This window comes from Agelaius tricolor, unplaced genomic scaffold, assembly GCF_023055355.1.
Source record: "Agelaius tricolor isolate 1412-34295 unplaced genomic scaffold, bAgeTri1.0.p SCAF_19, whole genome shotgun sequence".
Taxonomy (NCBI): Eukaryota; Metazoa; Chordata; class Aves; order Passeriformes; family Icteridae; genus Agelaius; species Agelaius tricolor.
Window position 1 is genome coordinate 11,309,002 of NW_027269279.1, and position 23,610 is coordinate 11,332,611.

Genomic DNA, 23,610 nt, shown 5'->3' on the forward strand with positions numbered 1-23,610 from the left:
AACAGCCTTTTAGTCATTAATTACAACTCTGTGAAGAGAGAATGTGAGAGCTGAGATTGTCCAGCCTGAAGGCTCAGGTTGCATCCCATCAATGTGTAATAAATACTTGATGGGAGGGAGTAAAGAAGGAGCCAGGGCTTCTCAGAGGTATCCAGTGATGGGATAAGAGGCAATGGGCACAAACTAAAATACTCTGAGCTCCACCTAAACACAGGAAAACTCCCAGCAGGTTTCCCAGAGAGAGTATGGAATCACCATGCCTGGGGATATCCACAACCCAAATGGTCCAGAGCAGATTGCTTTGGGTGTCACTGCTTGGGCACAGGGCTGGACCAGACCCCTCAGCTCCCTCCCAAGCTCAGCCATTCCGTGGTTCTACCTCAGCTGGTTACACACAAATGACCTTGGAAAGTCAAGCAGCATGACAGATAACATGCCTCCCTTTTCACTGTGGATCACTTGTGCAGAAAGCCGGGCTGGAAGTCAGGAATAGATAAAACAGGTCCTTGAATTATTATCCAGGACACAGGTTAAATTCAAACTTCACACTTATCAGCATGGCCCCTGTGTTCAGTGTAGGACACTGGAGCCCTTTGCCTGGCATTTGCACCTTGCTGGATGCAGACCATGGAGCAGTAGCGGACCGAGGCTTGCAGTCCAAGTGACAAAATGTCACTGTTATCCATAAACCTGAAAAAAATTCTATTTAACAAATACATTCAGAGTAGAGCTGGTCTTCCAGCAGAAAGAGAACACAGTTCACAGCTTCCATCAGTCCTATGTCATCAATAAAACATGCCAGCAGATGTTCATGACCAGATGCAGGGAAGTAGCTGAACTATTGCTACCATGACAGCAAGTATCTTGTACCCAGAACTAAAATATCAGAAATTTAGTTTCTGTATTATCTTTATGTGAAACACTATTTGTTCTCCTTCACATGTGGGCTTTTTCAAAATATATAAAAGAAAATAAAAAATTTCTTGCCTACAGAGATTTATAAATTCACAGACCTATTAAGAGTCAGGAACAAAACCAATTCCCTGTGCCTCCCCAGACAATTGACACAGCACTTGGTTTCACTTAGTTCAAATGAAAATCCAAGGTAGTTTGCAATGTACCAAGATGAGCAAACACTTGCACAACACTTGTGCACACACTGGAAAAGCAAGATTACCTTCCTAAGGCTCTGGGTCACAACTGCAGAGTGAACTAATTAATTTTGTTTTCAGTAAAGAGAAACTTCACTTATAAAACAAGATTAGTTTAATTAATTCATAATGTTTTCTCTCTCAGCTTCTTTCTTTACTTGTGCTAACTTTTGCACAATCAGTGTGTGAAGAAATATCCCAACACCATGGATTTCTTATCTCATGACCACCCTCTAACAAAAACCAAATGGCAAAAAAATGCCCAGCACCTCGATTGATGTCCTCTGCTCAGAGCTGTTTATCTGCTCTATACTACTCCAGTCTCCAATTCCCTCCAGAAGTTTGCTCTGCATGGTGTTACTTTTTTAGAGTCTTTAGGAAGCTGTTAAAAGGTGAGCACAGGAACTCACAAAAGGACAGTGCAAAAATACTTAACACCCACCAAGGTTCACTGCTTATTCTCATACCCTTCAGTCGTCTCCCATGGGGGTTTTGCTGCCCAGCTGCCCAAATTTCCTCCTCCACAAGGATGAGATGCCTCTTCACCTTCAAATCAAACACACCTTCCACAGCTGTAGCAGGTTTCCCTTCTTCCTTCCCTAGGTGAACCACACCTATGTCTGCTTCCAGAAATGCTATTTATTTCTAATTATATTTACTGTTTATCTCAACTCCTTTAATAGCTAAACTACAGTATTCATTAGAGGCTGAAAAATATAATTGGGAATGATATTGGCTTTCTGAACTACTCATAGAAAAAAAACTACTGCATGAGGCTTAAAAATAAAGTGGCTTAGCCCTAATTTTCCTTGACAGTTCTTACATAAAAAGTTTTACCATTTTCTAGTCCAGAGTCAGAATAAATCACATAACACCACATGTGACTATAACCAAACCCAGTGTCTTTTCCATTTCCATTATGCACACAGGCTCTCACAGGAGATCAGCTGATGTGATTGGGATCTTAGTCTAAGCACACAATATTTGGTTATCACAATAACTAACTGAATTTTGCCTCCATAACCCATCTCCTGATGGATTCCCAGTGGCCCACCCTGATCCTGCACTGCAAGCAGCAGCAGCAGAGTTTGCAATCCAGCAGAATCAGCTCCTGCACGTGTCACAGCCGCAGCGATGGCACACTCCATCGCCCTGCTGCTCCAGAGCCCCTGCAGCCACACAAATCCCCAAAGCCAGGCAGAACACTGCCACCAATTTCAGATATCTGACAGGAAAGGGGATGGGAAGGACCATCAGAATACAAAGATGTGACACACTTCCAGAAAAAGATTCCTAAGTCTTCCCTAAATATTTTTCCTCTACTGGCAGCTGTCTGAGCTGGAGCAGGCCATCGGTGCAGATGACTCCACAGAACTGCTATTCTGAAGTGAATCTCAGTACCTTAATTTTTCCAAATACATTTGCATAATTTTGCCTGTAATTCTGCATTATATAAACTGTGTTTGCCACTGCATGTGTTTAAGTCACAGCCACATTCTTCTAGTAAGAAAAATTATTTTCATTTTCAAAGAGAAAGCTCAGTCCGGGTTTATCGCACACATGAAACATAAGGATATGTGGATTTTTTAAATGCATGCTGTGAAATTAGATGTATTTTTTTTAAACAGCAGCTGCTAGATTTCTGTACCAAGAGATTATTTCTGACAGATTAAACTAGTTACTAGAGAGAACAGCAGTCATTCAGCAGCAGCAGCCTACTGGGAACACAGAAAGAAGTATTGTTTCCATGAGTGAACGACCTTGTGTTTCCTGGGGAGAAACCCTGGAAAAAGTTTTAGAAAGAGGGGGCTTGATCCTGATACAAGAGAGAAAATAGACAAACTAGGAGTCTGTGCAGCAATCTCACTCCCTAGCAGAGAAGCTAATGCAGCATGACATCGAGTGCCAGGCTGCAGCTCACAGACCCTGCCCTGGCAAACATCCTCTGGGGAGCTGCACAGGTGAAGGCAAAACTGAGCAGTATGGGAGAAGTTAGCTCTGCACATTTGCATCTCTTTCTTGCAACTCTGCCAAAGACACAGAAATCTGTTTGAAATTCATGGGGGCACATTCATCTGTCCCTCAGCTGCTCCAAACCCATTTAACCAGGAACAATTAAGTGGTTTAGAAACAGCAGCACAAGCTGCATTGGGCAATTGCTTCACAAGGCTTCCAAAAAGTGGATTTGGGAGCAGGGAGGATCCTAAAGGCAAATTCATTCCTTTTTTTACTGTTTTCCTTTGCTTGACTCTTCTGGGCTGCACAGCAAGGGTACAGTCATGCTAAGTGCTAATTGTGACATTTCAAGCATCTCTTAGTCCTGTTTGCTTGGATCCACCTGGATGTGAGCCCGGCAGTAAGCTCACACACTGGGAGCTGCACAGGGGCTGCTGGGGGCTGCAGAAGCCTCTCAGAGCTCAGGGCAGCAGCAGCACTGTGCCCCAATGGCAACCCTCCCTTCCCACAGGTGAGCTGGCACAGACAGGCTGCAAGGAGGGAGTCCCTCCAAGGGTCTTTATTTCACAGCTCAGCATGCTTTGACACTGCTCTTTCTGCCTTTTAACAGCAGAGGAACTGCAAATTGAGGAACCAAGCCAGCTGTGACTAAAAAGGACAATGTTGAAAAGTCAGGCAGGACTCAGGTCCATCTTGGACTTGTTAAAGGGGTGCAGATCTCCCGGTTTGTAGTGTTCATGAACAAGCATCTTTATTGACATAGGTGATTTAGCTCAGGTATTTTACCTCTGTGAACAGCTCAAGGAGATCTCAGACTCTGGAACAGCCCCACAATTACACAAAGAAATATAAGTAGGGGCAAGGTGGAAGACAGTCAAGGCTGTCATCTGTTAAACACAATCATATCCTTCCTTAGTCTGCATTTGAGCAAGAATCAGGTAATGCAATGTCATCATGCATAAAAAGATCCAAAGAACACAGCACTTGCTGACTGAAATGGCACAGCCCCAGCCTCCTTTGGGGAGTCCTCATGCAGCAGAGCACAGGAGGAAACAACTGAAGGAGCTCACCAGTTACTGACAGAGCACAGGGTGACTTTAGAAATCCTGACTTGCTGCTTTAGCCACTTAAACATAGTAAACAATGAAAATAAAGAGGCCTGGCAGCAAGCTGACGTATTTAACTGCAGTTCACTTGGTCCCAGGAGCAGAGTTAAGAGTTCAGTATAGATTATGCATTTATCAAAGCCTGAGTACACACAATGAAATGCAACAGGTCCTTTTACTTCAGCTGGGGTTTTATCCCAGAGTATAGCTCTGAAACAAATTTGGATTAGCTTACAGCAGCATTTGCAGGAGAAGTCTATAAGAGTAACACCTAGAATTTAGAAATTCAGTCAGAGCTAGGCCAAAGTTATCTCAAATGGAATAGAATTGAATTGAAAAGTCCTGTTAAGAGGAGTTGGAAGAAAATTTACATCTGGTGTTCATAAAAGGCTGGCATTAGATTTTTTCATTAAATATCTATACAAACCCAGCGCAAAATAGAACTGGAACCCTCATTTTTGAGAGGAACAGTACAGAGGCAGCATCCTCATGAGAGGGCACAGCAAAGAAAAAGGAGCTGCTCATCCCCCACCTTGGTAAACCAAAGGCCACAGCCTCACACTCCAAAAAGTGAAGGTGTTTACAGGCACCCCACAACATGGAGCCCACACAGCAGGGTCAGGACAGAGATGGACACTCTGAAAGAGGTGTGCTGGGTCTGCAGGACCCAGCCAAAAAGAGCCCTGAGCATTCTGAAGCTCAACACTTACATGGCCCAATTTCATGGGCAGCAGCCAAAAAGAGCCAAGTGTGGCTGTCCCCAAGGCCTGGAGAGCCTGTCCCTGCAGAGCTCACCCAGGCAATTCCCACCAGGAGCACCAGTAACAGATCTGCACATGGAAACGTGTATCCACCACATGGATTTGGCCAAAAACCACTTCACAAGCTGACAGGCTGTTTATGCCTCTAATAATCTTAATGGCTTTGTGTAGAACAGGATGCAATTGAAAACTCCATGATTGTACTTAAGTTGTCAAGGACACAGTTGTCATAGTTACAAGTAAAGCTCAAGTGTTGGTTATTCAGGGCTGCCTATTTATTTATCGACACCAACAGTGTTGGACAGTCCCACGAGTCCTCAGAAGAACAGAAATGGAGAGACTGGTTTTGTCCTCCAAGTCTTGACAAAACAGCTAATATTGCACACAAAAGCATAATAAACTGGGTTTTCTGCACAGCTCTCTCCTCTCCCTCCACATGCAGCTGGCATTCAAGTCAGTCTGCTGTGAGCACTGCAGCAAAAGCACAAACCAAGCTTCACTGCACAAGATGGAAACCTCACACCTACAGCTTGGAATTACTGTCCATATCCAGCAGGACACAACAATCCCTACCTGCTTCATGGCACCTGCACTCAGGTCAGGGATGAACCAGCAGCAAAGCCAGAACATGTTCAGCCCTTCCATCAAGTTTTAAAACTCATTTGGAGTCTAAAGTCTCACTACACTCATGTGTCCAAGTTCTCCTCCTCAGGTGCCCTCTAAGCAGGGTTTGGTGGCTGGATATGAATACATGATCTTCTTTTTTTGTAAAATAAAAAAAATCTTTCTGCCCTTGTCTCTGTTTACCCTCTCTCCAAAAAATATTGGGCCAAGGAAACTCTCCTGGTCCCTAAACCAATGAACAAGAACAGGCAGGAATGTTGTGATTATGGCACACTAGGATCCAGGTGACCCACTAAACTTCTGAGCAGCTCATTTCTGATCCAAGAACTATTGGCACAGCTGAGGTGGGATGAGATGTGCCTATACCTTCCCTGTGAAAGTACATTGTCTCAGGAAAACAAAAACTGGAATTTGAAAAAGCATCTGCTAGAAATGGGGCGAATTCTAGATGCAAAACCAACAGTACCTACATAAATGGTATACATAAATGCTGATAAAAACCAAGCACAATTAAACTTACATTAGCTAAAAAAATTCTAAATTTCTTGGGGGAATTTCTTTGTAGCTCCTCCTGAAATAACCTGCACATTGATATTTCAGTGAACTTTACCAGTGAGGTACATATAAAAACATGTCTTCAAGCCTGTATTAAACATCCCTTCAAGCATATTTTAAATGCATTATTTTAAATGCAGATGGCAACAACATATCCAAAACATGCCTGTTCATTTCCACACATTTCCCAGACCAAAAGAGCCCAGCTCACAACGGATTAAACAAATTATGGCACAGCCGTGTTTTTCAGTTTAGTTGCTCCACAAGCATTTTGTAGTTTTGAAAAAATTTAAGTACTGCGAAATACCCTCAAGTGGCATTTCCAAGGAAATTCAGTTTTATTCCTTGTAAGATTTTATTCCTAGCATCTTACTGCTGCCTCCTCAGAGATCAGGAAAATAGATAAATAGCACCAAATAAAAGCACAATTTATTTTCCTGTGCCATAAGGCATAAACCAGCTCACTTGGAGCCAGCCTGCACCAAACCAAGGGAAAACATCTCAAGCTGGGGCGAGAGCTGTGGTTTCTCAAGGTGACCCCCATTCCAGCTGAGGACATGAACAGCAGAGCCACGCAGGAGATTTCTTGTACAAGGGGGCCAGAAAACAAACCAGGAGCAGCTATCCCTGCACATCCACGGCAGGGACACCATAACAACACCCCCACACCTGCCCAGACCCAATCCCCACGTTCCCCTGGGCACAGAGAGTGCAGCAGGGCAGACTCGGTGCCCACCCCACGCCCGCGGGCACACACAGAGGCACTTACAGGGCTTGGATCCAAACTCCAGCTCTCCCGTTGGAAGTGCTGCTCCCAAGCTGCCCACAGCCAGCTCCTGGCTTGGAAGTGCTGCTCCTGCTTCACTGCCTGCTTGCCTTCAGCGCAGGCTGCTGCTGGCTGTGCTGGTGAGGAATGCCATTGCTGCCAGCTCCTCGCAGCGCGGCGGGGACGGGCAGCACCCGGAGGAAGCCCTGTGCTGCAGCCCTGCAGCTCAGCTGGGGGGATGCCCCACTTAATGAAGGTTAATGGAACCAGCTCCTGGCAGCTACAGCCTGTGCTCAGCCAAAGCCAGCAGAGAGGAACACACGACTCGTCTCAAATCTGAGAGGATCTGGCTCTGGAATGAGGGTGTCCGAGTCCATCCGAAAGCCTCCTCGGCAGCTTTATGAAAACAAATTGTGAGAGGCAGAGCCAGACTGCGTTAAGGTTTGAAATGGCTCCTCAGTTTCCAACAATTGTGGAAGTTGAAGAACGGGTTTTGTCCCTAAACCCCTTATTTTGACTCTGGTTTGCAAATCTCCTGAGGGTGACACCCAGGCAGACAAGTGTCACAAAATAACCTTGGTTTGGTTGACTCCCTCCAGGTGGTGCACAGGCAGCACGGCAGGCAGCAGCATCCCAGAGCACCTCCCGCTGCTCCTGACAGGAATGGGGGGATGTGGATACCCACACAACACCAGCAGCCTCCCTTCAGGCACAGGGATGCAGGGAAAAGCAGCACAGGGTGCCATGGCCGAGGCTGGGCTACCACGGCCAGGTTGCCATGGTGCCGGGGGGCAAGAGGGAAGATGTGCCAGAACGCAGAGAGGCTGAGCCGCTTCGGATTTAAATCCCTGTGACAGCATTTCGGCCGAGCCACTGCACGGTTGCTGTGGCAACAGACAAGTGAAAAATCACAGAGGAAATCTGTAATTATTACAAGCGAGGTGGTGACTTACCCACTTCAGTAATCAGAGCAGAGGAGGGGGAGCTCGTGCCCCCCAACAGGCAGGGCTGCAGTGCAGCAGGGAGGCAGGCACGAGACCCAAGCTGGGGCTCCTGCTTTAGGCTTTGCAGGCTCCAGCTGTGGGATGCAAGCTTTGGGCAGGATGCTTCCTCAGCACAGGGTTGTGACTGAGGTGCTGCACCCAGTCTGCAAGGGGGGAGCCGAGGGAGCAGCCAGAGCGAGCCCCAGACTTGTGCTGCTGGTTCAGCATAAGCAGAGCTGGGTGCAAGGAAGGGCCTGAGGCAGCAGAGGCAAGGACAGATACCAGCAGCAAGGGACAGAGATGGAAGATGCAATGCTTGCAGGAGGCAGATAAGATCCCTGGAAACTGCATGATTCCAGTTTGTGCTGCTCCTGCAGCATCACCTTCCCTGTCCCCTTCTCTCAGAGCAGCCACAGCAGCATCATTGGCTGGGTTGGGGTGGGTGGTGTGATGGTCACTGTGCTAACACAGGAGCAGTGAGGGACAGAGGCAGTGATGGTCACTGTGCTAACACAGGAGCAGTGAGGGACACAGGCAGTGATGGTCACTGTGCTAACACAGGAGCAGTGAGGGACACAGGCAGTGATGGTCACTGTGCTAACACAGGAGCAGTGAGGGACACAGGCAGTGATGGTCACTGTGCTAACACAGGAGCAGTGAGGGACACAGGCAGTGATGGTCACTGTGCTAACACAGGAGCAGTGAGGGACAGAGGCAGTGATGGTCACTGTGCTAACACAGGAGCAGAGGGGGTTCAGAGGCAGTGATGGTCACTGTGCTAACACAGGAGCAGTGAGGGACACAGGCAGTGATGGTCACTGTGCTAACACAGGAGCAGTGAGGGACAGAGGCAGTGATGGTCACTGTGCTAACACAGGAGCAGTGAGGGACACAGGCAGTGATGGTCACTGTGCTAACACAGGAGCAGTGAGGGACACAGGCAGTGATGGTCACTGTGCTAACACAGGAGCAGTGAGGGACACAGGCAGTGATGGTCACTGTGCTAACACAGGAGCAGTGAGGGACACAGGCAGTGATGGTCACTGTGCTAACACAGGAGCAGTGAGGGACAGAGGCAGTGATGGTCACTGTGCTAACACAGGAGCAGTGAGGGACACAGGCAGTGATGGTCACTGTGCTAACACAGGAGCAGTGAGGGACACAGGCAGTGATGGTCACTGTGCTAACACAGGAGCAGGGGTGGTTCAGAGGCAGTGATGGTCACTGTGCTAACACAGGAGCAGTGAGGGACAGAGGCAGTGATGGTCACTGTGCTAACACAGGAGCAGTGAGGGACAGAGGCAGTGATGGTCACTGTGCTAACACAGGAGCAGTGAGGGACAAAGCCGTGCAGGCAGAGCAGACACACTCTGCAGTGTCTCCTGTAACAATACCTGGCCCAGGCCATTTACACACCAACACCTGCTTCCACCCAACCCATTTACACCCATTAATGGGGGAGTACAAATTTTTAAGCCACCATGTTATTTTCCAGAGCTTTTCTGCACAAAATGGACAATTGATCAGCATCCAGACAAACTGCCAATCAAAATGCCACTAACACAAACAAGGAAGAGAATCCAATGTGGTTAATCCTGTTCTGGTTCCCTTCTCCTTTGCAGGAGACTGTAGCCTGGGATCTCATGTGAGTACTATGAACAACTGCCAAGAAAGGAGCCCTGACTGCAGTTATTTGTAAGACAGATCCCATAACCAGCAGTTGATTTGATCCAAAGTAAGAACTGAACCTCACCCCTCACCTTCTTCATAATTAAAAAGCTCTTATTAATTATATACACAGACTGTAAACAACACATTTAAACTGGCCTGTACTGGTTACCAGTCATTAGAACAGACTGGTGGCTCTAAACTGAACTGTTAGCCAGATAATCTACCACACAAAGTGCCACAGTCTTATTCAGACATGGTTAATGCAGGTACACATCACAAAGCAGAGGGGGAAGGACTGAGAAAAGCTATAGGTGCTTAGACTCACCATGTATAAAACACTGAATTCAAGAGCAATTCATTGTGTCAGTGATTTATTACTAATAATAATCAGGATTACAGCTCCTAAGGAAGACTAAGTTTCTTGTGCCTCTGCTGAGTGTTTCTTGGGATGATGTAAGGCTAAACTCATTAACCAAAATGATGCTGGATGAAAAGTACTTGGTGCTGCAAAGTGCTAACAAGTTATATGGCAACATCATGTAGAGACTCCAGTCAGCCCTGTTCCCCTTCATGCTGAGTCATGTTGTGTCCAACTGCTTGGAAACCCATCCTGCAGGGAGACAACAGCTCCCTTGTAGGCTTTTATTTGTAGTGGATTTCTTTTGCTTTAACCCTTGCATCAAACAGCTTAACACCAAACTGCCTGAGTAAAGCCTGAATTCTTCTTGTTCTGTATGGCTGCTTTCATCCTCCATACCCACAATTACCCTGCCTGGCAGGCTGCACGCACAAAGAGGATGACAATGACTATTTAAGTCCTGTTGCAGGGCAAAAAACTTGGTTTGACACAACTGTAACTATTAAAAATTTCTTTAAGATGTATTAAAAATGTGCAGTTCTCAAAAGTGGGAGCTGTAATGAAAACCTTGTGGATTTGCAATTGATTTAATCAAGAGAACATTGGTACAGAAATCTGTTTAAACAGTCTGTTATTGGAAAGGATGTGGCCAATCACATGCACTAAGTTCACCTTCTGCTCTGATTTGCAGTTGTCAAAGATTCACTCAGTACACAATCCTTCCCTGCTAGAAAGTAATCTCCAGCTTCAGCAGAACCAACAGTTAGTATATTTCTCTGTATCAATGCTACAAACATCCTTCTGAAATACACAATGATGATACAAAACAAAACAGGGATCAGATTCTGGCCAGGCTGGTCCACAACACCAAAAAAAGCACATGGTTAGTATCAAAGATATTTTGTTTTTATGGAAAGTATTGGAAGGTTTACTGTGTTACCAGTGCATTTCACTGCAAATGATGGCAAATTTCTCCAGAAGCAACTCCACAGCTCTCCTTAACCCCTGCCTCACACCCTAGAAAGCATCTGCTACACTTTGTAAAGAAAAACAGAGCATTTCAAACAACGCAGCCACAGTGCTTGAGGAGAATTCAGCACTCAGAAACAGCAGCTCCAGGGTAGAGACAAGATGTCAAAATCCTAAATGTCATACACATCTGCAAGAAATGGGAACAAAACACATCAGTATCACAATGCAGAGAGCAAAGCATGCAGGATACTCAGCAGCAAGTCTTAGTCCTCCAAAAAACAGAGGTGCCACAAGATTCAAGAGCAGGGTCTCAGGACTCCAATCCTGCATGAAGAGGGAAAGCAATGCCTCTCCTAAGGGCTTGCTGTGTTTGGAGAAGGAATAGAGCACAAGCTGGAGTGTCAAATCAACTTTTAGGTACTGTGAGCAGTAATCACTAGGTTCACCTTAAAACATATTAAAAAGTATTTCAGTACAGCTGGAAGGAAACAAAGACTATAAAAATGGTGGCCCCAAGTTAATTACAAAAATCTGAGCAAACCATTTGCAGATAGTAGGATAAGGATCTTATTTGGCTGAAGAAGATTACCATGAAGGGCAAATCAAAATAAAAAGGACAACTGGGATTGCTTAGCTTTGTGGGAAAGCCAGCACACTGCAGCTTTCCAGCCTGTGGCTGGCCAGAAGGCTGCTTCCTACCCTAGCACATCCAGTAACTTTACACTCCGTGCACAGAGGCAGCTTTTCTTTTGTCAAAGAAGTTAAAAGGCTCATGAACAGAGTGGAATTCAGCACAATCAATACCACTAACTGCAGGGATTTCATTTGTGGGCAGATGTTGAGCTTGAGAAAGAGGTTGCACGTGTGCAGGGCACAGCTGACCTGCCCCTGCACTACTCACTAATGAGTAACTGCTGCAACTCCCACTGACCCAGGCACAGGGGATCACCCCCTCTGCTCTTCAGATGTCAACTGCTTTCATTCCCATTAAACCTGAGAACTTCACATTCAGAAGGAAAGGGATATAGGAATTAAACGCAATTACTATGAAAATTCTACTATTAAGAAGTCCTATTATTTCCTGTTTATTCAGGCAATAGGTAAAAAGGAACAGCAGCTGGGGAGTTTTCAAAACAGTTCAGGAAACACAGATATGTACAGAGTGTTAAAAAGACTGTTACTAAATTCCCTAGTATGTTTAGAACATTATTTTTGGGCTCCAGATGGAGAAAGAAACTAGTGCCAATCTGATTCAGCAAGATACATCTTTCTCGAGTGGTCCCTTTTACTTCTCTGGGCCCATTCACAAAACAAGAGCTGGGAATGAGCCAAGGAACTCTGCTGAATTAAAGGCAAGGTAGAAAAACTGGGAACTGGAAGACTCTCTGGTGATCAAAAGCTGAAAGTTACCCACTAGGGAAAAATCCACAAGGCTGCTGCATGAACTGTGCTTATTTACTCCTTATATATTGCCTGTTTAACCAAACTAATGAATCTGCTGCATTATCACACAGGTACTAAATACCTGGATAGGAATTTGAGGAGATAAATTGGAGCTTACTAAGTGTGCTAATGGCTCAACTCACTGGTTAAGGCTCATCAAGGTACATCTCTACTGCACCCTCAACTCTCATGGTAACACTGACACCCATAGGAAACTGGGCTCTGCTCTTCGGTCTGGCACATCCAAGTGGACATTTTATGCACCACATTTAGGTAGTTAAAAAGTGTTGATCAATTTTGGGAAAACTTCCATAAAGATTTGATAAATCTCTATAGGAGTTCTAATACAAGTTAAGCAAGTCCAGTTTACTTGCTGGGGTAAGAGAAGAGGGACCCAGAATCAAGAAACTGATGAAGACTGCCTTGTATTACTGTGATGTTAAGAGAGGCTGCATGAACAGTGGGAAAATCCAGGATAACAAATCCAGGATGAGTACAATCAGCATGGAACTATGAGCTAGTAGTTAGGTTGAACAGCTTGTTTATTTATTTAACAAAAACTTTTTGTGGGAGATGTTTATCTTCCTAAGGGTAGCTTAAAAAATAAGGGCATCATTAGCACAATGGGACAGGGAGGTTCCCTTCAGAGTGCTGCCCTCACTGGTTCTTAACCCCTCTCAAGAGGGCACTGTCACAGAAGCTCAGGAAAAGAACAACAGCAAATGTCCCTTCTCCTTAATAAAACCAGGGTTTCACCAAATGGATGCAACTAGAGGATTTATCAGTAATCAGGTAATTCTTCACAGAAGATACATCACATGCCTTGTTAGTGTCAGTATCATCTCAAGCTGCCCCTTCTCCCCCTCTGCTGTTAACTAGTGACAATAAATAAACAATATTCAGAGGCTGCAGTTTCACAAGAGATGAGAGAAATGTGGCTGCAAGCCTGCTAATCTTGCTCCACCAGGCAGAGCAGAGGATCAGTTATGCAAGGCTGCATGTGGATTTTGACCAGATATAACAAACAGTTCCTTTCTCTTCTCTTTCCCATTTGGAACAACAAAAGAGAAGCTGTGAGCCATTTCCTAACATTTATCACATCACTCGGGAAACTCATTTTCTCTGCATATTTTTGGGGAAAAAAAGGATACTTTATGCAAGTGTTGCATCCCAAAATGATGCAACCAGCCTTGGGTTTGCAGGGTAGTAGCACCTTCTGAGCTTCTTTTCTGAAGAACCCCACTTTGAGCTAGCTTTCCTGCTCCCATCACTCAGTCTCTCATCCACACCAGAGAGATTCCTAAGTTGAGGAAGAAAAATCACCAAACCCTTCTGGTGTGCAGTGGAGTTCACAAGTTCAGCTTGGAGCAAACCAGTGAAAGGAAACAACCAAGCAGTGTGAGGCACAAGAAGTCCACCCTGAGGAGCCACCACAGCTGACTCCCTGTTGAAACATCACCTACCCATGGCACCCATGGCCACAGTCTGTCCTAAAATTAATTCTGATTGAACCAAATCCTACTACACCAAAATCGACAGAGAAGCAAAACAACAAACTCTAAACTGATACACAAGCAGGTAATGGTCCAATTTTTATGGATAAATGAACAGTGGGAATCCTACAGCCTGATCAGAAACAAGAGGTGTTTTCCAATCACCTTCTTGGCCAAAGGAAAAAAAAAATACTGATGAGAAATTAGGCAAGCAGTCTCCTGTTATTGCTAAAAGGAACTGGCATTTTACTTTCATTATTATAAGAAGAAAAGCACAAGATTTGTCAGTGATAGTTACTGCAATGCACAGATTGTTGCTGCAATCAGCAAAGTCCTTCCTGGTCAAAGGCCCTACAACATGAATCCAGCCCCTTGCACTGCTTGTCATTGTCTCCACTTGCCTCTGCTCCCTCCCTCTGTAACACAAACCAGCTCTCTCTGTGCTCTGCTTCAGCTGCTTTTCACAACAGCCAAGGCAGAAGCATCTCATCTCATTGCAGCAGCCCCTTCCAACACCCAGAGCCCAAGCCACAGAACAAAGATCTGCTTCCCTGTAGATCCATTACCTGGTAAAACCACCCTGCAAACAAGGAATGTGGAGTTCATCCGAGCCCAGCACATCCTCTGCTTTCCTACCTCCACCAGCACACTCTGATTGTGTAATCCTATTTCTCTCTCCAGGAAGCTGCATTGCAGCAATAGCTGTGGAGCAAAAAACAGGGCTTGCTTTATACTGGAGCTGACAGGGGAGAACATGATAGGGAATGGCAGCTCAGTCCACACAGGTAAATCCCATCCCTCACACCCAGAGCATGGTCCATACAGGTAAATTCCATCCCAGCTCAGTCCATACAGGTAAATCCCATCCCTCACAGCCACAGCTCAGTCCATACAGGTAAATCCCATCCCTCACACCCACAGCATGGTCCATACAGGTAAATCCCATCCCTCACACCCACAGCTCAGTCCATACAGGTAAATCCCATCCCTCACACCCACAGCATGGTCCATACAGGTAAATCCCATCCCTCACACCCACAGCATGGTCCATACAGGTAAATCCCATCCCTCACACCCACAGCTCAGTCCATACAGGTAAATCCCATCCCTCACACCCACAGCTCAGTCCATACAGGTAAATCCCATCCCTCACACCCACAGCTCAGTCCATACAGGTAAATGCCATCCCAGCTCAGTCCATACAGGTAAATCCCATCCCTCACAGCCACAGCATGGTCCATACAGGTAAATCCCATCCCTCACAGCCACAGCTCAGTCCATACAGGTAAATCCCATCCATCACACCCACAGCTCAGTCCATACAGGTAAATGCCATCCCTCACACCTGCAGCATGGTCCATACAGGTAAATGCCATCCCTCACACCCACAGCATGGTCCATACAGGTAAATCCCATCCCTCACATCTGCAGCATGGTCCATACAGGTAAATCCTATCCCTCACACCTGCCACAGGAGTGTCAGTGGGCTCAGCTTTGCCTGAAGAGATGCAGCTGTTAAGGATGCAGAAGTCATGGCTTTTAGCCTGGCCACAGCACCCTGTGGCAGGCTTACCCTCTGGCCTGTTGCCATAAAGGATCTTATGCCTGAAATCTTTCCAGAGCAGTTTGGTTTGGTTTCTAACAGCTTTTTAACCTGTCATGTTCTCTAATTCCCACTGAGGCAATCATTTATATAATCAGATAAATACAGTGATGACTGTTAATAATGCTTCAGTAAAACTTACTACCTCCATCTTGCTCCCAATGTCTTAATTTTTTTGTGAACATCACAACATCAATATGAAGCAAGAACCTTGCAAAAAACCGTGTAATTCCTGACAGATATGGAAAGAGATTTAACAGAGAAGAACAAGATGGCTGGTTCCCATTATTTGAGAAGGAACCTGACAGACAAATGGAGAGGAAACATAATACAAACAGAAAATATCACTGCTATTAGGTTACACCAAGTTTATTTAAAATACTCAATTTTCATTGTATTTATGTTACTTATGCACATTTCTGTAGAATTGCCAGACCAATTAAAACATAGGAGTTGATTTCAGTTGTGTTTGTTGTCAAGAGATGCTGCCAAGAACCTCCGCATTTCATCCTTCACTAAAAGAGGAAGCCAAAATTGGAATGCTGTGGTGATGTTCAGAGTCTTTAATCAAAATTGAGCTTGATGAGTTACAAATACAAATGAGGGATATTATTTTTTCCTTTCCCTGCAAACTAATTTTCATTTCCTGTTCTCCTCAGTGCAGGAATACAGGCTTCAGAAGCCACTATCTCATTCAGAAAGGAGCAGGTCTGGAAGGGCAGGAGGTGGAATCTCCTGTGAAAAGTCTGTGGGGTTGTTCATTTGCTGGGAGGAAAGAGGAAGAGGAAGGGGTGATTTATATTGAGAGTACAGCCAACAAAGCCACCATGAAATCTCCCAGCACTGGGTTAGAAATTCCTAACTATGAGGAACTTGCTGCCCTGTGCTTTGCCCAGTACAAGGCTTCCTGATGGCATCTGGATGCTTTAAAATTGAGCCAAACATCAGAAATAGGACACCACAAAAACATCATCACTAATTTATGTGTCTTCCCAACACCCACTGTTCTGTGAGAAACCTGTGAGAAACCAAGGTTACAAGGGAAGGGGGGAAAAAAAAAGCCCTGAATAAAACCCAATACCCCAACAAAAACAGCTAGAAAGAAAACCTCATGCTGGCAACCCACACTCTTGGGTAACATTTCTCCATGATTCCTGTAACCATTCCACCCACAGGTAGGCTGTGTGGTCCAGGCTGAGCTGTCCACTGACACCAGAGGCAGGGCAACACCTCTCCAGTGCTTCCCTCAGCTCACCCCATGCTCTGCCAGCTTCCCTCTCCACACAGCAGCTCCTTCCCCCAGCAGGACAGTGGATGTTCTGCCATGCCTCCTGCAGAGATATAATGGTCCTCTAGGCAGAGCCATCTGTTTTTAGAGCTGACAGGTAGGACTAAAAGCTCTTCAAACAGGTCTGAGACACCATAAACACAAGGGCTGGAAAGTGTGGGAAGAGCAGTGGAAATGGAGAGCACATCACCCTGACACTGTGGGCAGGCTGGAAGGCTCCACAAGAGGAAATGTGGTGCTCCTGATGTGCAGATGGCAGAAAAGATGAAAGGAAATGCATGAGAGAAGCTCTGATCCCATAATTTCAGGATGGAATTCCCATTCCCATGGTGCCAAACACGGCCCATAGAGCTGGGACAGTGACAAGGTCTGTGGGGAACAGAGAGCAGACTGACACAGGAACCTGAACCCAAAGCTCTCCACTGACCCAGCAAAGGCACCCTGAGGGAGCCAGCACAGAACACAAATGCACCAGAAGCCAAAGGAGGCATGTTCAGGTTTCTCCCACAACAGCAGCCCCTTCCTGAGGCAAAGGAACAGATTTCTGCCTGGGAGGACATCCCAGGATTGCACTCCCAGAAGAACAGTCTGGGTCCCACCAGCTGCCCACACCTTGGAAAAGGCACATTGTCACAACCCAGGCAGGCCAGGGTTAAATTGGATTAGTGTATTCTAGCAGGTGCCCGGTCAGGATTTCCCAATTTCTCTGTTATACAGCCAATTTTCAAGGTACTTGAACTTGCAAGGTTTCAAACTTCAGGCATTTTGAGGCCATTGCTAAAAAATTCCTAAGTAAAACAAAATTATATATAGGCAGAACAGCAGCAAAGCAATGTATTTTCATTTGTAAAATTAAAACTGAACTTTGTTTGGAGAGAGCAAGGGAAATTCCTGCTGGAATAAGGTATATTTTTAAGTGTTTGAGATAAGGGAAAGCTGGAGATAGGTTTAGAAGTTTTTTCTACTCTCAGAATTACAGCTACACAGCTAAACCAGTAAGTTTGGCACTTCATTCTGTCACCTGGAGTGTATTTGAGACATACTGGCTTTTTACATGAATTGTTCAGCAAGCTGCAGAACATTCCCCAGGAACACCAGCAGAACTTGATGTTAGTGTTTAAACTGCCAGGTTTGCCAAGAGTCACAAGAAGGTAAACACTCCCTGCCAATGCCAATTGCATTTCAGGAAAATCACAAAATGTAAATGGGAAAGTCACCAAGTCTGAAGCTTTATTGCTTTCCAAGTGCCTTTCACCTTGCCACAGAAATTCTACAGTACACTCACTGCCTTTCAGCCAGAGTCCCAAGCAGGGGTTTGATACAACACAAGCACTCACTACACAAATACTTTATCTCCTGCATAAAAACTGAGAGAGGTTCACTGAAATAATGGCAGAAGACATTACAAAGGGGAATTAAGTGTGAAAAACTAAGTTCACATTTCTTCAAGCTGACAGCATTCACTTACTGAAGGCAGTACTTTTAGCTGAGTGACTTCAGTGCTTTCTCATATCAAACAGGACAGCACAGCTTTATCATTTTATAAAAGTTGAGTTCATCACTAGGGCAGACCTGTGTCCTGGACACTGCAGATGCCCAACCGTAACCCTTCACAAAGGCACTTCATGAGATCAGCTCCTTGCTGGTGCCATAAAATCATTCCTTGACTGTCCAGCCCTTGCCAGGACATGCATCCATTTCCACACCAGAATTTATGGCTGTAGAAGCTGTCACAGATAAAATTCAAAATACTCCAAATGCACAAACTAGGAAAAGGAAACTAAACTTCCTGCTGCAAAAAGTGGGATTTCTTTTCAACAAGACAATTATACCCTCCAAAAATATTCTCCCTGCTGCAAGTAGATGCACCTGTACTGGGCAGCAAGAGAGACAAGCTGCTTCTTCCACACAGCCAAGAGCTGCAACACATAAGCAAGGTTCCTATCTCATTCCTCTGCTGAATTTCTAGTACTGGCTAAATGTGGAAAATGAAGAGTCAAATAAATTGTGAAAGAAAAGACAAACAATCTCATACAAGGAAACACTATAGAACCTTACTCCCACAGATCAGAGAGCCACAGAAATAGCTTACAACAATATTCTCTGGTTTAGACACTTTGCTTGCTTTGGAAAACCCCCAGAATACTGTTATTTTTGCACAAACACCATATGGCTATGAAAATATCACTTTCTCTGTTTGCCTGGACCATAGCTGTCACTTCAGGCAACAGGACCATGATCACAACATTCAGAAAACTAAGAGGGGACAGAGGTGGTTTTCAAGCTACAGAAGAGTGGCTGTAGTGGAGGAATTTTCTACTTTTAGTTGGTAGCAGCTCTGACCCCTAAGGCAACCTCTTCTATACATAAAGAAGAGAAATTTGAAAGTGGATCCATCTGTAAAAAGAATAGGGTGTTTTCAGCCTCTGGAAAGATAAATCTGTTACATAACTTTTAAAGCACATCCATCCTTCCACAGGCAATGGGGCTCACAGTGATAATTATCTGTGTGGTGGATTCTTGGTCTTCAAGCTTCACTGCTCCTGATGTGTTATTTTTGCATTACTTACCTGTACTTTCACAGCTCCCTACACACCAGCACCAGCTGCTTTCCTTCTGATGGAACCCAGCTCTTTCATGCTCCTTATTCTTTCAAATGGGATAAGACACCTCACTGTTTGATTCAGACTTATCACTATGCCTGAAAAGCTCTTAAGAGTTTAAAAAGAACTGCAAAAGAAGAACAGGCACTACTGGGAAAGCCTGCTTGAACACACAGATGGACAAGGTGCAACATACAAGGAGGAACAAAAATGTATTTGAAAACAATAATGAGAAAGGGCTTACGTGAAATCTGAGAATTACTCAAAATCTGTTCTCCTCCCTGCTCCCTCTGACAAAGGCAAAGCCAAAAGCAAAGGAGATTCATCCAAGTTCAGAGTCCCCACCTGATTTAAAGTTTCTGGTATACAGCCAATCCAGCAAGATTTAAAGATCCAACTGGGTTGTATCTTTACAATAGACACAGCAGTGGGTGCCACCCTGTTCATACAGCACCTACACACTCAACAGCCTTCTCTCCTGAGACACTTCCACAGGCTGCTTCCATTTGGGTAAGAAAGGAAGGGAATTTAATTTGTAATTGAAACAGACAAAAAAAATTAGCAGTGTGTCTGGAATGGACTCTCAATCCTAGAATCCATGAAACAGAGCTTGTAAACCAAGAACCAGATCCAATTGGCCTTAGAGCAGCCGTGAACTCTAATCCTGTGAACCCTAATAATTCCTGGAATTATGAGGCTTAGCAGCAGCACAGGGATATCATTACATGATCTGAGCTGTTTTAATTGAGGCCCAGCCCTCAGAACACAAACCCAGAGGAAGACTCTGCACTCCCAGGGCAGGAGTGGTGCCTGTGCAGCTGCACCTGCCCACACAGGCAGCTACAGCTGGGCTGCTGCCCAGCGTGCCTGGGGGTAAGGAAGGCATTGGATAAATTGCTCTCAGACATGGCTGTTAAGCAGCACATCACACAGACAGGGCAAGGGGAACCACCTGGAAACCCCCAAGCTGCTGGTTTGAGCCCCAAGAGCTGGTTTGAATGAACACAGACATGGCAGGCAAGAATCTGAATTCCTCCCTGCTTCTGCAAAAATCCAGATCAGGATGTTCTCCTTTCCCAATGACAGCACAGCTGCCAGCAGGACACCTACTGATTTGCTTGGTGTTTATTTGCATGCTATGCTTGCTTACTGCCTCTGGGTATAAATATCCAATTTTATCCACTTATTTGACTTTACTTTGTGTTTGGGTGCACAAGACACCTCACTGTACAGTATGCCTCCGAGGCTGTCATCCCTCAGAAGACTAAAGGCTTAATGAAAGACTAATAAAACAGTTCTATCACATTTTCCCACACGTAATTTGCAAGAGGTCAGCTTGTCTGATAGCACCACACACGAACTGACTCAGGTCCCCATTTATCTGCAGATCTCTGAATCACTGTCCTCTGCACTCGGGGTGTCCAGGAGGAGCCACACACACACTGCAGACACAGACCTGAACACTGATTCCCAGTCCACAAGGCTACCCAGCATGTAATAACAATATTGCAATATACAATAACAGCTTTCCCATCTATACAGCCAGACCAGTGATGTTTGATGAGCGCTGTAAACACTACAGATGAGAAACACTATGAAATCCAGGTGTTACCCTTCTTTGCATACACTGTGCTTCAGTATGGTGAGCTGTGATCCTGCATTTGAATCACTGACCTCCAAGTCTCCATTTGTAACTCCAGTCAGAGAAGACAAACTGCCCCCAGACAGAATTTGCCAAATACTGACACTACAGAAAAGACAATTACAACAAAAAACCAGTGCAAAAAGCACTGCAAAATTGCTAATTCAATTTATAACACAATAACCAGATCGTAACAGGATTCAATAGGTAATTTCCTTACTGCAGAGCTTCCAGAAGGTAACCCTAGTATTACCCTCCTTTTATACCAGTTGGCTTTCAACCTTTACCAAATTCCTTGCTTCAAACTGTAAGAGCAAAGACCCTTTTAACAGCCTATACCCATCAACTGTGCCTTTGAACTGTAGGGCAAAATCCAGTATTTCTAAGCCTGAACGTTCATTACTGATTACAAAATTACTTGGAAACCTCCCACAGTAGTTCAGTTTCTTTGTATATCATTTCCTTCTCTGTTTATTTCATAAACAGAGATGGAGAACCACAGAGGCAAAAGCCAGGCAGGGGCAAAGCCCTGGCTGAAGAGCCCCGCGCTACTTTAGGCGCTGTAAGAGAAGTGATGCTAAGGATGTATCAAACCACAGCGTGAGGTTTGGCTCATGCTTGGGTTTTGCATCACCAGCACCAGCTGAAAAACAGGAAACTGAAAAGCCCGGCTGAACCCCAGCTGAAGTGCAGCACCAGGCCTCCACCAACACCATTACTCAGCTGCCTGCAGCACCTCAGCCAGGGCGCCCTCCCCGCAAAGGCAGAGCCGTTCTCCCCACGGTTTCTTGGTGCCCTCCGGTTCCCTTTCCCCCTTCCCCGCCGCAGCTCCGTGCCGGGCCCACCCGCCCGCCGCGGGTGCCGCTGCCGGGGCACGGAGCATCCCACACCCGCCTCCCGGCGCGGCCGAACGCGCGGGGAACACGAACCCCCCTGCGCCCCTCGGTCCCCCGGGGAGGGCGCCGGGCCCCGCCGGGCTGCGCCCACGCTCGGGTCCGACAGGGCAGGGCAGGGCCCCCGAGCAGGGGGGCAGCACGGCACCGGCCCCCGCGACCCCAGCAGAAGCCCCGCGATCGTGGCCCGGGGTCGCCCCGCTGCCCGCAGGGTGCGCCGGGCCGGGGAGCCGGCGGAAGGGCACCGGGGAGCTGAGGGGGACGCGCGGCTGCCCCGGCAACGCGGGTACCGCCGCCCGCGGGGATGGAGACGGGGCCCCGCGGGGAGTCCCGCTGCCGGGCGGGAGCGGCGGGCGGCGAAGGCAGCGGCCCCTCCGCGGGCCCGCGCGGTTCGGGCGCTCACCGGGAGGTGCGGGAGGTGCGGGCTGCGCGTCCTGCGGCGGCCGCGCTGGGTGCGCTGCGCTGGGCTGGGTGCGCTGCGCTGGGCCGGCCGCGTCCTGCCGGCCCCGCCGCGCCCCGCCCGCCCCGCGCGGCGCAGCCAATCAGCGCCGCCGCCCGCGGCCCCGCGCCCGCCGCGGCCAATGGGAGAGCGCGGCCGGGGCTCGCCCCCGCCGGGAGGGGCGGGGCCGGCCGGACCCTCAGGGATGGCGGGGCCGGAGCGGCCGCGTCCCTCGGCCAGGGCTGTCCGCCCTCCTTCCTCTCCCTGCCCGCCTCCTCCGCTCCGCCTGCCCGCGCCCCCTGCTCCGGGAGCCACCGCGGCAAGGGCAGCGGAGTCCGTTTCCTCCATCCATCGCGCACCCGCGAGAAGCGCAGCGGAGCCTCTTTCAGGACCGCGCTGGGAATCCGTGCTGCACTGTTACAGCTCCACAAAGACCCACTGCCCTTTCCTTACCGCTACTTGGGACATACTTAATTTAGCAAAGGCAGCAATTGAGAAAGTCTTTTGGTCTTCTAACTCTGATTAGAAATTCAAATTAAACCTAGTGTTATGTCAAACCCCGAATTAAAAACCCAAATCTTCACCAGCATTTAAGCCTGACTTAGACAAAACTTGTTTTTGCTGTGGACAGTAATGGACTGAAGCAGCTCATTACGGGACCATAATGAGCCCTTCTGTTCTGCTGCTGCTTGGTTCTGCTACAGCAATGTGGTATTTGCAGGCACAATGCTGCCCTTGAAGCTCCAGCCCAGTAATAAATATTATTATCCACAACAGAACCTATGGCAAGCGTGCTGAACCCTACCTGGACTCTCATCTTACAGAACTCATGTCTAATTCACAGCCTTGGTTTTCTTCAAAGCCTAAGACCTGGCCACAAAAGGCCGATAAGAGAAATATCACCTCCATCCCCTCTCCTGTGAGCAGCACATGGGCACCTTCTCCCTGTACATAAGGGATGCACTGAAGAAAGTGAAAGGGAAGCACTCATAAGGAATGCACTCAAGAAAATCAAGACAGAGGAGCTGTCAGACCCTACCCAGCCCTCGAGGACCTCCGTGGGAAGCTCCAGGGAGAATCCTGGAGCAGCAATTGTGGCAGAGCAGCTGAAGGACACCAGACAGGAGAGCTGGAGAGGACACAAGCAAGGCAGGAATGCTGCGGGCTCTGAGAGGCCAGAGCTGTTCTTAGTGCTGCCACACCATCGATTTGCAGATGGTGTTACAGGATCCTTCTGTCCCTGCACACACCACTGGAGGCCAGGCCATCTATGCCTCCTCATTTCCACTCACCCTGCCCAGAA

The 23,610-nt window shown here is 46.8% G+C and overlaps 1 protein-coding gene across 3 annotated transcripts in view; it reads right to left on the reverse strand.

Annotated features, from left to right (window-relative positions):
• Nucleotides 1–22,412, reverse strand: part of ABAT (4-aminobutyrate aminotransferase) — a 49,797-nt gene extending 27,385 nt beyond the window's left edge. Inside the window, exon 1 of one of the 3 annotated variants that reach the window (XM_071444262.1) lies at nt 22,272–22,412. The gene's annotated coding sequence lies outside the window, so the exon portion shown is untranslated. Of the gene's footprint in view, nt 1–6,922; nt 7,572–14,405; nt 14,534–22,271 lie in introns of those variants that run through there. The other 2 variants (XM_071444263.1, XM_071444261.1) reach the window with 2 other exon arrangements.
• Nucleotides 22,413–23,610: the final 1,198 nt, after the last annotated feature.